The following is a 12430-nucleotide window of genomic DNA, read 5'->3' as shown; positions in this document are numbered from 1 at the left end:
TACGATTGTTTACACACAAAAAAGAATAATTTCTAAAGTCTATACCGTTCCACATACATGCCGTGTCCAATTACAAAATGTTATTGCACGTTTATATAATTAACTCACAAGTCCAATGCCCTAGGTAAACAAAATATCTTACATTTATTTAATGTTCATTTTAAAAACTTGTTATCATACATACATGAACCATTAATTATATTTACAATAAAATTAGCTTCGCAGACATTCTTGCTCATTATTGTCGATATTAAGCATTATATAAAAAAAATTGAAATCACAAAAAGATAAAAAGCAAACATCAAATGCTCAAACACATCAAGCGAATGGATAACAACTTGGTACAGGGATTTTCTTATGTAGAAAATTGTGGATTGAATCCAGCTAGCTAAACCACTCACTTGTATGACTTGTATAAGAGACTCCTTAGAAATATATTTTCGTTTGTATAATGAAATGTTATTACCTTGTCAGAAAGTTTCATTCAATCCTTATGAAACAAAAGATTTAAATTCTATAGTTTTACTGTTCCACATACATGCCGTGTCAAATTACAAATGTAATGGATAACAACCGTCATATTCCTGACTTGAAACAGGTATTTCCTATGTAGAAAATTGGGAATTGAGTCTAGTTGTATAGCTCGCTCAACCTCTCACTTGTATAACTTGTATAGGAGATTCCCTAGAAAAATATCGTTTGTATAATGATATGATATTACCTTGTCAGAAAGTTTTATTCAATTCTTATGAAGCAAAATATATGTTACAAATCTCTGATGATGTACGGAGACGTAGAGGGATCTGGGGTACTTCCTTACTAATAATCTGTTTTCACTTCTCAGATTTCGAATTTTAATTTCTAGAAATAATGTAGATTTTACTGTCAACATTGTCAAGCTAAGAAGAAAAAACGGTAAGAATAAAGAGAAATTTACCAAAAAAAGTTAGTAAAAACTTTAAATTGATACAGCTCTGCCTTTAACATGTTTAAGCATTATTCGCTTTATAGAACCAAACATGTTTTGTAGGTTGTAGATATTTTCTCTAATAGGCAAAATGAATAAGTTCAGACTAAATTCTTTTAAAAATCTCCATGGGGTCTCTAAAAATGATGAATACTACTTAAGTGTTTTCCCCACTTTAAGTATATAAATGTGTTTTACTGAGTAAACAAATGTCCAGTCTATTAATCTATCTCTTCTAGATCCGAAATTTGTACATGTTTGGGCTTTGTTTTTGTTGACGGCCGTACGGTGACCTATAGTTGTTAATTTCTGTGTCAATTTGGTCTATTGTGGAGAGTTTTCTCTTTTGCAATCATACCACATCTTCTTTTTTTATATAAGCTGAATATTTCTGCTCACAACATGTATAATAAAGACAAACATACTTCATTCTTTTTTTTTTCTTTCTTTATTGCATGTACAAATTTGACGCTTATTCGAACAAAGCACTGTCTGGCGCACACGGATTCATATCATAAAAAATAAGATCATATACATATTTTGTTTACTGAAATCACCGGTACTTTTTATATGTTAACATAGAATACAATTAATTAGATATGAGATACTGAATGGCAATTACCGATTTTTTTCAATTGATTAACAGAACGGTCGATCATATTAATTAGACATACTGATTTTAATTTGCACAAATATTTGAAGCACCATACTATTTTGTCAGGATGAAATGGGGAACAAATAAAATTTCGCTTTGTATCTTGGGTTCCACAGAAATACATCTCGTCGTCAAAACCATTTTCTATGGACAAGCTATTCATCCAAATTTCCCTTTGCGCTGTCGGAAATGTAGTTTCGTCAAGTTTTGCATAGAAAATTGACATAAAGATTTACGATGGCAATTGTTTTTTCTCTTATAATTCCTTTTAGCAGAAACTCTTTTCATATTAAAGTAGTACCATACATAACATTCGTGTCGTCGTTTATAATACTCTTATTCACAATGATTCGGGTTGTAAAGGTTTACATTTCCAAAACATGATACAATATACAAGATGGATCCAGGGTCGAAGAAGAGTTATGAGGAAAAATATTCAATATCCGTTACATTGTTACATTTGATGCGACTGTCATACAAGTGAGAGGTTTAGCTAGCTATAAAACCAGGTTCAATCCAGCATTTTCTACATTAGAAAATGCCTGTACCAAGTCAGGAATATGACAGTTGTTATCCATTCGTTTGATGTGTTTGGACTTTTGATTTTGCCTTTTGATTTTGCCTTTTGATTTTGGATTTTCCTTTTTGAATTTTCCTCGACGTTCAGTATTTTTGTGTTTTTACTTTTTTCAATCCAAGGTTGCATTGTCGTACAATGAATATCAATTATGGTTAAACGACATTCTACTTAGCCTGCTATCTTTGTAAGTAAAGTCATTCCCGTGTCAACCCTCTTTATTTCCTGCTGTTTCACATGTTTTTAGTAACACAGTCATCGAATGTTATGCAAAGAAGCAAGAAACAGCACACTGTTAACTCGTTCCTGTTGATAACATGCAAAGACACATGTAAATCGTCAGTAACATCTGAAAACTACTACCGGATAAATTAAATTATTGCGATTAAAAGACTGTATAGCAGTTCCATGAATATCATTTTCTGAATTTAAAAATCAAGGTGCAAATTGAACTGAATTGTATTACATTACCATTGAGGATTTTCAATATGTATCTAAAGTAATCATTGTAAAACATAGATATATTTAGACTGAGTATACATAAAAAAATCATTTATATTTATAAAGGATACAAACAAATGTACAATTTACCTGCATACTGTTTATCTAAATTCATGCACAATGGTTTTTAGAAAATGTTCTTTCACTTTAATTATTGACTAAAATAATATGTTGTTACCTCCAAATAGTGACTTTGCTTTGTTATAAATATGTCATTTTAGATCTAGTTGATGATAACATATTTTTATTATCACATAGTTGTGTGTATCTCAAGGTTATATCATTAAAATTAAAGAAACAGTAGTACTACAGGTTGATTTACAGGTATGATATTTTTTGGGTAACGACTTTTATAAAATTGTCGTGTTTGTAATACACGCGTTTAAACATTATTTATTTGCATTTTTGTTCATCGTTAATAAATGATAAAAAAATGAAAATCAGTATTGCAAGATAAACAGTCTCCGAGTTTTTTTAAATGTTTAAATAGATTCACAAATTTATCATAATATCCTCATAGACATTATTAATATACGAGTTTATAGTTTTTTATCATTCATTATGAAAATGTGTGGACAGTTTTACATAACTAATTAACAGTTTTAGTTTAATTGCCTGTTTGGTTGTTTTGTTTTACCCAGTTTGTATCTAAATTCAACAAACCGTACAACACGACAACTTTATATTAATTTATTCAAAATCATGTTTTGTGTCATTAATAGTCTGACCGATGATCAACCAAATAATGGTATTTACATTTGAGTTACAAATTGTACTGCCCCTGATGTGCATGAGTACGCTAGATTTACTTAACTGTGTGCTCGTAACATTTTTAGCAAATGTACTTTGTTTAAAGATTGGTTTAAGTGATATCGTAAAAAGTAAAATCACAAAATTACTGAACTTCGAGGAAAATTGAAAACTGAAAGTCAAGTCAAATGGCAAAATCAAAAGATAAAACACATCCAAGGAAAGCACAACAATTGTCATATCCCTGACTTATGTAGAAAATGGTGGATTTAACCTGTTTTGTACTGCTAAACCTCTCATTTGCATGACAGTCGCGTCAATTTCCATTATATTGAAGACGATGAGTAAACAGAACAGACACAATAGGTAATCTGTCAAAATAGGGGTACAGCAGTGATCACCGTGTCACAATCTCAATCAGAACAAGAACAAACAAGTATATATTTAGTCGCATAGGTTGATAGTATGGGTAAAGATGATGTTGATTTTAAACATAGAATAAAGAATTTTTGGTTAAATAACTGTGATCTCAGGGAAGTCTATGTCTAGATATATTCATAATACTGATTGTGTCGTATTTTATGCAATTGTCTTTCAAGATATGTTTATGATGTGATACGAATTACTATGAAGGTAGCCTTATCATAATTATTAATTTGCTATAATATGATAGAAAATAAACTCATCATAGATATAAGAATTACATTTTGTATTTACGCCAGACGCGCGTTTCGTCTACAAAAGACTCATCAGTGACGCTCAAATAAAAAGAAAAAGGTCAAATAAAGGATGAAGATGAAGAGCATTGAGAACCAAAACTCCTCAATGTTTTGCCAAACACAGCTAAGGTAATCTATTCCTGAGGTAGAAAAGCTATAGTGTTCGATAAAAAAAGTCGTGTAAACAGTAAAAAGTGCTGACTACTGGGCTGGTGATACCCTTGGCGAATAAAAACTCCACCAGCAGTGGCATATATACAAAGTGTATTTTTGAACTTGATCAATATTTTGCTTCGATATAAGATATCCTTTCTTAAATAGTTTCTTCATATATATGTTGGCAAACGTAAAGAAAACATTACAGTGAGATTGCATGTTTTTGTTAGAGTTAACGACAACAATTGATTTTGGAAATGCTCAGAATTAGAATATGTATGTTAAGTTGTTTAAGAAACTTGAATACTAATGTCTTCAAATGGAAATCATCATTAAACAATGTGAATATAATAAAAAAGAATAGTACATGTAGTTAATTTTGTATAACCTGATGTGCCTTTAAATTTTTGATTATGAGCTATCATGAGATTTCACATGTTTATCACAAGACCGTAATATAATACGATTGAAATATTATTTACTAAATCGTACATGGTTGACACTTCTTTACTTTGCAATAGATTACGAAAAATAGAAAAGAAAAGAAAACTTTTCTACTTTAATTGACTGGAGGTGGTGGCAATAAAAGCTTTTTCAAGTGAAATTTTCTTGAACTATACATACTTTTAGATTTTGATGAGGGTTAATACACTGTGAAATTTTCTAGTTCTAAGTCAGGAATCTGATGTACAGTAGTTGTCGTCTGTTCATGTAGTTCATTCGTGTTTCTGGTTTCTCCTTTTTGTATAGATTATACCGTTGGTTTTCCCGTTTGAATGATTTTACAATAGTAATTTTTGGGGTCCTTTATAGCTTGTTGTTCGGTGTTAGCCAAGGCTCCGTGTTTAATACCGTACCGTTATCTGTAATGGTTTACTTTTATAAATTATTACCTGGATGGAGAGTTGTCTCATTGGAACTCTTTTAGTTTGTATCCTTTAACATAGAACCTTTCTAGAAATATGAGATATCGCATTTACAAGTGAAATTATATGTATCTATATTCTATAATTTTATTTAAGATGTTTAAATAAGAAAAAAAAGATAAGCAATCGTATGTGTGTATGCATTACAGTGATCCGTCAATGTCTTAAAAACTATTATAGAATATATCAAATCAAAGCTTGTGATGTATTTCAACTTTTGTTTTCACTTTCAGTTTTAGATTCAATTATAACATGGCTATCTATTGTTTGAGATGCAAAAGAAATACTCCAACTAGAGGTGCAAGGATTATCGTAGTCAGAGACAGAAATGGGACTCCGCATCAGACAACAGTGGGTTTTTGTGGAGTGTGTGGATCAGAAAAACGACAATTCATCAACTGAATGTTGTTCTGCATATCTCTTGATAGGAAAATGCCTGACATCTTGGACAATTTTTTTAACATGAAACTTTCAAATTTATTTTAATCTACAAAGAAAGTACTTAATCTTGAAAAACAACAATTTTATATAAAGTGAAGTTTATAATGGTTTTATATTTTTCTTATTGCTTTTTATGTAGTTGTTGTGATTTTTATTTGTATCAGAATGATAATCATTCATAATCAATATAAGTAGTGATCAAGTGAAAAACATATTCTAAAAAAGATGTATATATTTTAAATATTCGTGCACACTGATGTATTTTGAAATCGGTTTCATGCGAGACTGATTAGGAACATAAACACCGTTCTGGTTGTGCTACACTAGATATGCATTTTCAAAATAAATTTTATTTAGGTTACCCTCAGACTTAAACAAATGAACATACAGCATTGATTACACGTAACATACAATAAGACAGAATATGGCATACTAAACATAAAGATCAAGCTCCATTCGAATTGGTTTTCCTCTTTTTATCATATTTTTCAGACATAGATGTATTTATTAATCTGTATAAAATGGCTTTATAAAAAATAAGGAACATGAATATATATATATAAAACCAATAAGTCGACAAAAGACCCAAAACACCATGCATAGACAAAAAAGACGAAAGGACAAACAAGTACAAAAATCACAATATTAGAAACTGCAAATCAAGAAACCCAAACTTAAATGAAGGGTCATCCACAGAAAGGTTCAGACAGTGCCTGGGGTATCATCAGCTCAGTTGTCAGTATTTCGGTACAGACATGATTTAACAAACTTTACTAAAATTGTCCGTTTATCGATCTATAAATTATTAACAAACTAAGGTTTCAACTCCCTCATGCAAAGTTGGCTTTAGATGAATTTGGCTTTTTATTTTAGGTATTTTTCGACATATAGTTCTTCGCCGGTTGCGGTACTTATACATCTTCAGATTTCAAATGTTTGGCTTTGAGCGTTCCTGATGAAAATAAATCTAGAAAAGCGCTTCGGACGCAAGAAATTATTAAACGTGTTGTTTTCAATTTTTTACATCACTGGGTCGATACTTTTGCTGGTGGACTATCAGTCCCCGAGTTTATCATCAGCTCAGTAGTCAGTATTTCGGTACTGACATAACATGCATAATTTAACAAACTTTACTAAAATTGTCCGTAAATAAGTTTATAAATTATTACGAAACTAAGGTTTCAACCCCCTCAGGCAAAGTTGGCTTTAGATGCATTTGGGTATTTATTTTAGGTATTTTTGACATATAGCTCTCCAACGGTTTCGGTACTTATTCATCTTCAGATTTAAAATGTTGGCTTTGAGCATTCCTGATGAAAGTAAATCAAGAAAAGCGCTTCGGACGCAAGAAATTATTAAACGTATTGTTTTCAATTTTTTACATCACTGCTTCGATACCTCTGCTGGTAGACTATCAGTCCCCGAGTTTATCATCAGCTCAGTAGTCAGTATTTCGGCACTGACATAATTTAACAAACTTTACTAAAATTGTCCGTTTATAAGTTTATGAATTATTAAGAAACTAAGGTTTCAACTCTTTATGGCAAAGTTGGCTTCAGATAAATTGTTGTATTTATTTTAAGTATTTTTGACATATAGCTCTTCAACGGTTTCGGTACTTATACATCTTCAGATTTCAAATGTTTGGCTTTGAGCGTTCCTGATGAAAGTAAATCCAGAAAAGCGCTTCGGACGCAAGAAATTATTTAACGTGTTGGTTTTAATTTTTTACATCACTTGGTCGATACCTTTGCTGGTGGACTATCAGTCCCCGAGTTTATCATCAGCTCAGTAGTCAGTATATCGGTACTGACATGATTTAACAAACTTTACTAAAATTGTCCGTTTATAAATTTATTAATTATTAAGAAACTAAGGTTTCAACTCCCTCAGCCAAAGTTGGATTTTCAAATTTTTGGCCTTGAGCGTCAAAAAATAAAAAAAAAAAAACATTACGGTATTTATATTAATAATAATAATATTTATGGCGGCGCTACTGGAATGTTGCTATATATAAATTGAATGTTCACAACTACAGAAAGTTAAATCATTCCTTTCGTCGTCGTGGTTTGTTATTCACTATCTATTTCTAAATGAATGCCAAAAAGGATATTTTCACTTTTAAATAATAATCTATTTCTTATGATAAAATTAAAGTTGTTGTCTAGAGAAGCTTTAATTTATGTGTTAAGAATTTAAAATCTCCTTATAGATATAAAAGTTATTATTTAATACTCCATACGACAGTTTTGTCCATAAACGACTCATTATCATTCCAAGCCTTGATTGGGGGAAACATTGGTGTTTGGAATAATTCAACACTTCATAAACAGTTAAAACAGTAATGCTAAGTGCGTTATTCAGTGGCCATCATATTTTTGTATGTTCTTTCTTCATAGACAGAAAACATATTACAGTCATTCCTTAAATAGATTGTAATTCTGTAAATAGAGACTATGCAATTTCCCATGGGAACCCCGTTTGGTGTTAAAACTGTGCCAAAATATAGTTTGCGTTTCAAAATCCTCGTTCATTATGTACTTATTTTGAACAACGGCAGTAGAAGAAGTGCTACATTGAAGGTTGCAGGTTGAATCAGTTTCAATATTGATAAGATTGCTAATTTCTTATCATATCATATAAAGATGTATTTATAATACAGATGCAGATGATTATTGGACCGTTTTATCGCAAAAAAGCAGAAAATTTTGGTTTCATCCTTTTTACTGTTGACTTCCTTAGAAATCAGTCAAAGAGTAGTCGTACCTGTTTTCTATTTCTAATAACGAAAACGAAAGTAAGATATTTATGGGTCAAAAAACCCTATCTATTAATTTGACACGGGACACAAAGATAAAATTGATAAACTATTTTTAAACGATGATAATTTATTCATAAATAAATATGTGATACAAAGTGGCGATTTAAACAAATTCTATTTTTGTCTTTGTGCCATCGTGGAAATTTGAAAAATTCCAGCTCGTTTCATTAGTTTATGCTTTAAAAATTTCCTGTTTAACAAAAATGTATTTATTTTGGTCTACTGTGCAAATTTTTAAATACGTTCTGATTTTCTACATATACCAGCATAACACAATATGAGTGATAAACCGTTAAATGAAATAGTGAATGTTGAATCAGTTTCAATATTAATGCGATTACTGAGAGATTTTGGGAGAAACACACTGCCATTACTGGGTCGAAAAGTACCATTCATACAAAAACAGTTTGTAGTCGCCACAATTGTTTCTTTTCGAGAAATAAATAATCAAGATTTCCAGGTCATTGTCGAACCCAGGAATCAAGTGGAACGATTATTGGCTAGAAAGGATACCGATATAAACATGTATGAAAATTATAGTTTATATTTCAATAGAATTGCCGTTTTGTTGAACCTTCAGGAACCCAACATGCATGGCGAAGCAAGATTACTTGATCCAATGGGAAGCATTAAAAACGATATGGGTTTGATTTCTTCTGAAGAATATCATTATACAAACGATATAAAATTTCTCGAAAGAATGAAATATCAGTTTTATCAATCATGTGGACGCAATACGGAGTACATTATTTGTGTATTTTCACATCATGTGCCTTGCACATTAAAAACTCATCAGTGTGCACGACTCATTAATGAATTTTCAAAGCGTACAAATGAATTTCTTATCGTCTCATATGAAGATGTATTTTATGATACAGACGAAGATGTGGCCTTGAACATTTTGTCGCATTATAGTAGAATATTTTGTCTATATCCAGTTTACTTTTGTCCTCCTAAAAAATCAGACAAAAATATTGAGACCTATCTATTACCATGGGACGAAGAGGAAGAACCTGTTTGTAGAAGGATTTCTAGACGAGTAATGAGAGCAGTTTCAAATAAGCGTTTTAGAACAGAAAAGAAAAAACGAAAATCATTTTGTCGTTTTTCTAAATTTATGGATTCCAATGTTTGCGAGGAAATATAACCGAGAAGTCCATGTTGAATTTTAACGGTTTTGTAATATTTCTATAATAATTGTTGACTGTATTGGAAGAATTGTTTAAGAATCATATTGTTATTATATAAGTTTGCTATAAATAAACAAGACTGTTAACACGAGTATTTCATTATTATTCTTAAATTTAAATGTTATGGGGTAAAGTATTTAATGGTCAGTATTTGTTTTTTAAAAATGTGTTTCGTTATTTATTTTCCAGAAATCTACTTTCATTTTCAATATCAAACACAATATTTATTTAATTAATAAAAATAAGTTAAAACAATAGTTCATGCGTGAAATCGTTAATTTAAAACTTGATCTATTTATCATAAACCAATTAACGGAATATATAAGCAAATTATGCAAATAGATAACCAAATATTTCAAATGTAAGCAAGTTAGACGCAATGTATTATGTTCTCACGATCAATGCAGTTATATGATATGTGGTCAATTATTACCAAGACCAGAATACGATTGTTTACACACAAAAAAAATAATTTTTAAAGTCTATACCGTTCCACATACATGCCGTGTCCAATTACAAAATGGTATTGCACGTTTATCATGTTTATATAATTACCTCACAAGTTCAATGCCCCAGGTAAACAAAATATCTTACATTTATTTAATGTTCATTTTAAAAACCTGTTATCATACATATATGAACTATTAATTATATTTACAATAAAATGAGCTTCGCAGACATTCTTGCTCATTATTGTCGATATTAAGCATTATATTAAAAAAAAATTTAAATGACAAAAAGACTGAACTCCGAAGAAAAGTTCAAAACGAATAGTCCCTTATTAAATGGAAAAATCAAATGCTCAAACACATCAAGCGAATGGATAACAACTTGGTACAGGGATTTTCTTATGTAGCAAATGTTGAATTGAATCTAGCTAGGTAAACCACTCACTTGTATGACTTGTATAAGAGACTCCTTATAAATATATTTTCGTTTGTATAATGTTATTACCTTGTCAGAAAGTTTCATTCAATCCTTATGAAGCAAAAGATATAAATTCTATAGTTTTACTGTTCCACATACATGCCGTGTCAAATTACAAATGTAATGGATAACAACCGTCATATTCCTGACTTGAAACAAGCATTTTCCTATGTGGAAAATTGGGGATTGAGTCTAGTTGTATAGCTCGCTAAACCTCTCACTTGTATAACTTGTATAGGAGATTCCCTTGAAAAATATCGTTTGTATAATGATATGATATTACCTTGTAAGAAAGTTTTATTCAATTCTTATGAACATATATGTTACAAATCTCTGATGATGTACGGAGACGTAGAGGGATCTGGGGTACTTACTTACTAATAATCTGTTTTCAGTTCTCAGATTTCGCATTTTAATTTCTAGACATAATGTAGATATTACTGTCAAAATTGTCAAGCTAAGAAGAAAAAACGGTAAGAATAAAGAGAAATTTACCAAAAAAAGTTAGTAAAAACTTGAAATTGATACAGCTCTGCCTTTAACATCTTTAAGCATGTTTAAGCATAATTCGCTTCATAGAACCAAACTTGTTTTGTAGGTTGTAGATATTTTCTCTAATAGGCAATATGAATAAGTTCAGACTAAATTCTTTTAAAAATCTCCATGGGGTCTCTAAAAATTATGAATACTACTTTAGTGTTTTCCCCACTTTAAGTATATAAATGTGTTTTACTGAGTAAACAAATGTCCAGTCTATTAATCTATATCTTCTAGATCCGAAATTTGTACATGTTTGGGCTTTGTTTTTGTTGACGGCCGTACGGTGACCTATAGTTGTTAATTTCTGTGTCATTTTGGTCTATTGTGGAGAGTTTTCTCTTTTGCAATCATACCACATCTTCTTTTTTTTATATAAGCTGAATATTTCTGCTCACAACATGTATACTAAAGACAAACATACTTCATTCTTTTTTTTTTCTTTCTTTATTGCATGTACAAATTTGACGCTTGTTCGAACAAAGCACTGTCTGGCGCACACGGATTCATATCATAAAAAATAAGATCATATACATATTTTGTTTACTGAAATCACCGGTACTTTTTATATGTAAACATAGCATACAATTAATTAGATATGAGATACTGAATGGCAATTACCGATTTTTTTCAATTGATTAACAGAACGGTCGATCATATTAATTAGACATACTGATTTTAATTTGCACAAATATTTGAAGCACCATACTATTTTGTCAGGATGAAATGGGGAACAAATAAAATTTCGCTTTGTATCTTGGGTTCCACAGAAATACATCTCGTCGTCAAAACCATTTTCTATGGACAAGCTATACATCCAAATTTCCATTTGCGCTGTCTGAAATGTAGTTTCGTCAAGTTTTGCATAGAAAATTGACATAAAGGTTTACGATGGCAATTGTTTTTTCTCTTATAATTCCTTTTAGCAGAAACTCTTTTTATATTAAAGTAGTACCATACATAACATTCGTGTCGTCGTTTATAATACTCTTATTCACAATGATTCGGGTTGTAAAGGTTTACATTTCCAAAACATGATACAATATACAAGATGGATCCAGGGTCGAAGAAGAGTTATGAGGAAAAATATTCAATATCCGTTACATTGTTACATTTGATGCGACTGTCATACAAGTGAGAGGTTTAGCTAGCTATAAAACCAGGTTCAATCCACCATTTTCTACATAAGAAAATGCCTGTACCAAGTCAGGAATATGACAGTTGTTATCCATTCGTTTGATGTGTTTGGACTTTTGATTTTGC

General features: G+C 30.7%; 1 long non-coding RNA gene across 1 annotated transcript; it reads left to right on the top strand.

Annotated features, from left to right (window-relative positions):
• Positions 1-2907: 2907 nt before the first annotated feature.
• On the top strand, positions 2908-5801 carry LOC143074506 (uncharacterized). The gene is made up of 2 exons (XR_012977899.1): positions 2908-3024; positions 5485-5801. It is a non-coding gene; the product is annotated as an uncharacterized LOC143074506 (long non-coding RNA).
• The last annotated feature ends 6629 nt before the right edge of the window (positions 5802-12430 follow it).

The sequence above is a fragment of the Mytilus galloprovincialis genome, chromosome 5 (genome assembly GCF_965363235.1).
Source record: "Mytilus galloprovincialis chromosome 5, xbMytGall1.hap1.1, whole genome shotgun sequence".
Lineage (NCBI taxonomy): Eukaryota > Metazoa > Mollusca > Bivalvia > Mytilida > Mytilidae > Mytilus > Mytilus galloprovincialis.
The sequence above is the reverse complement of the archived record's forward strand: the minus strand, read 5'-3'. Positions and strand labels throughout refer to the sequence as shown.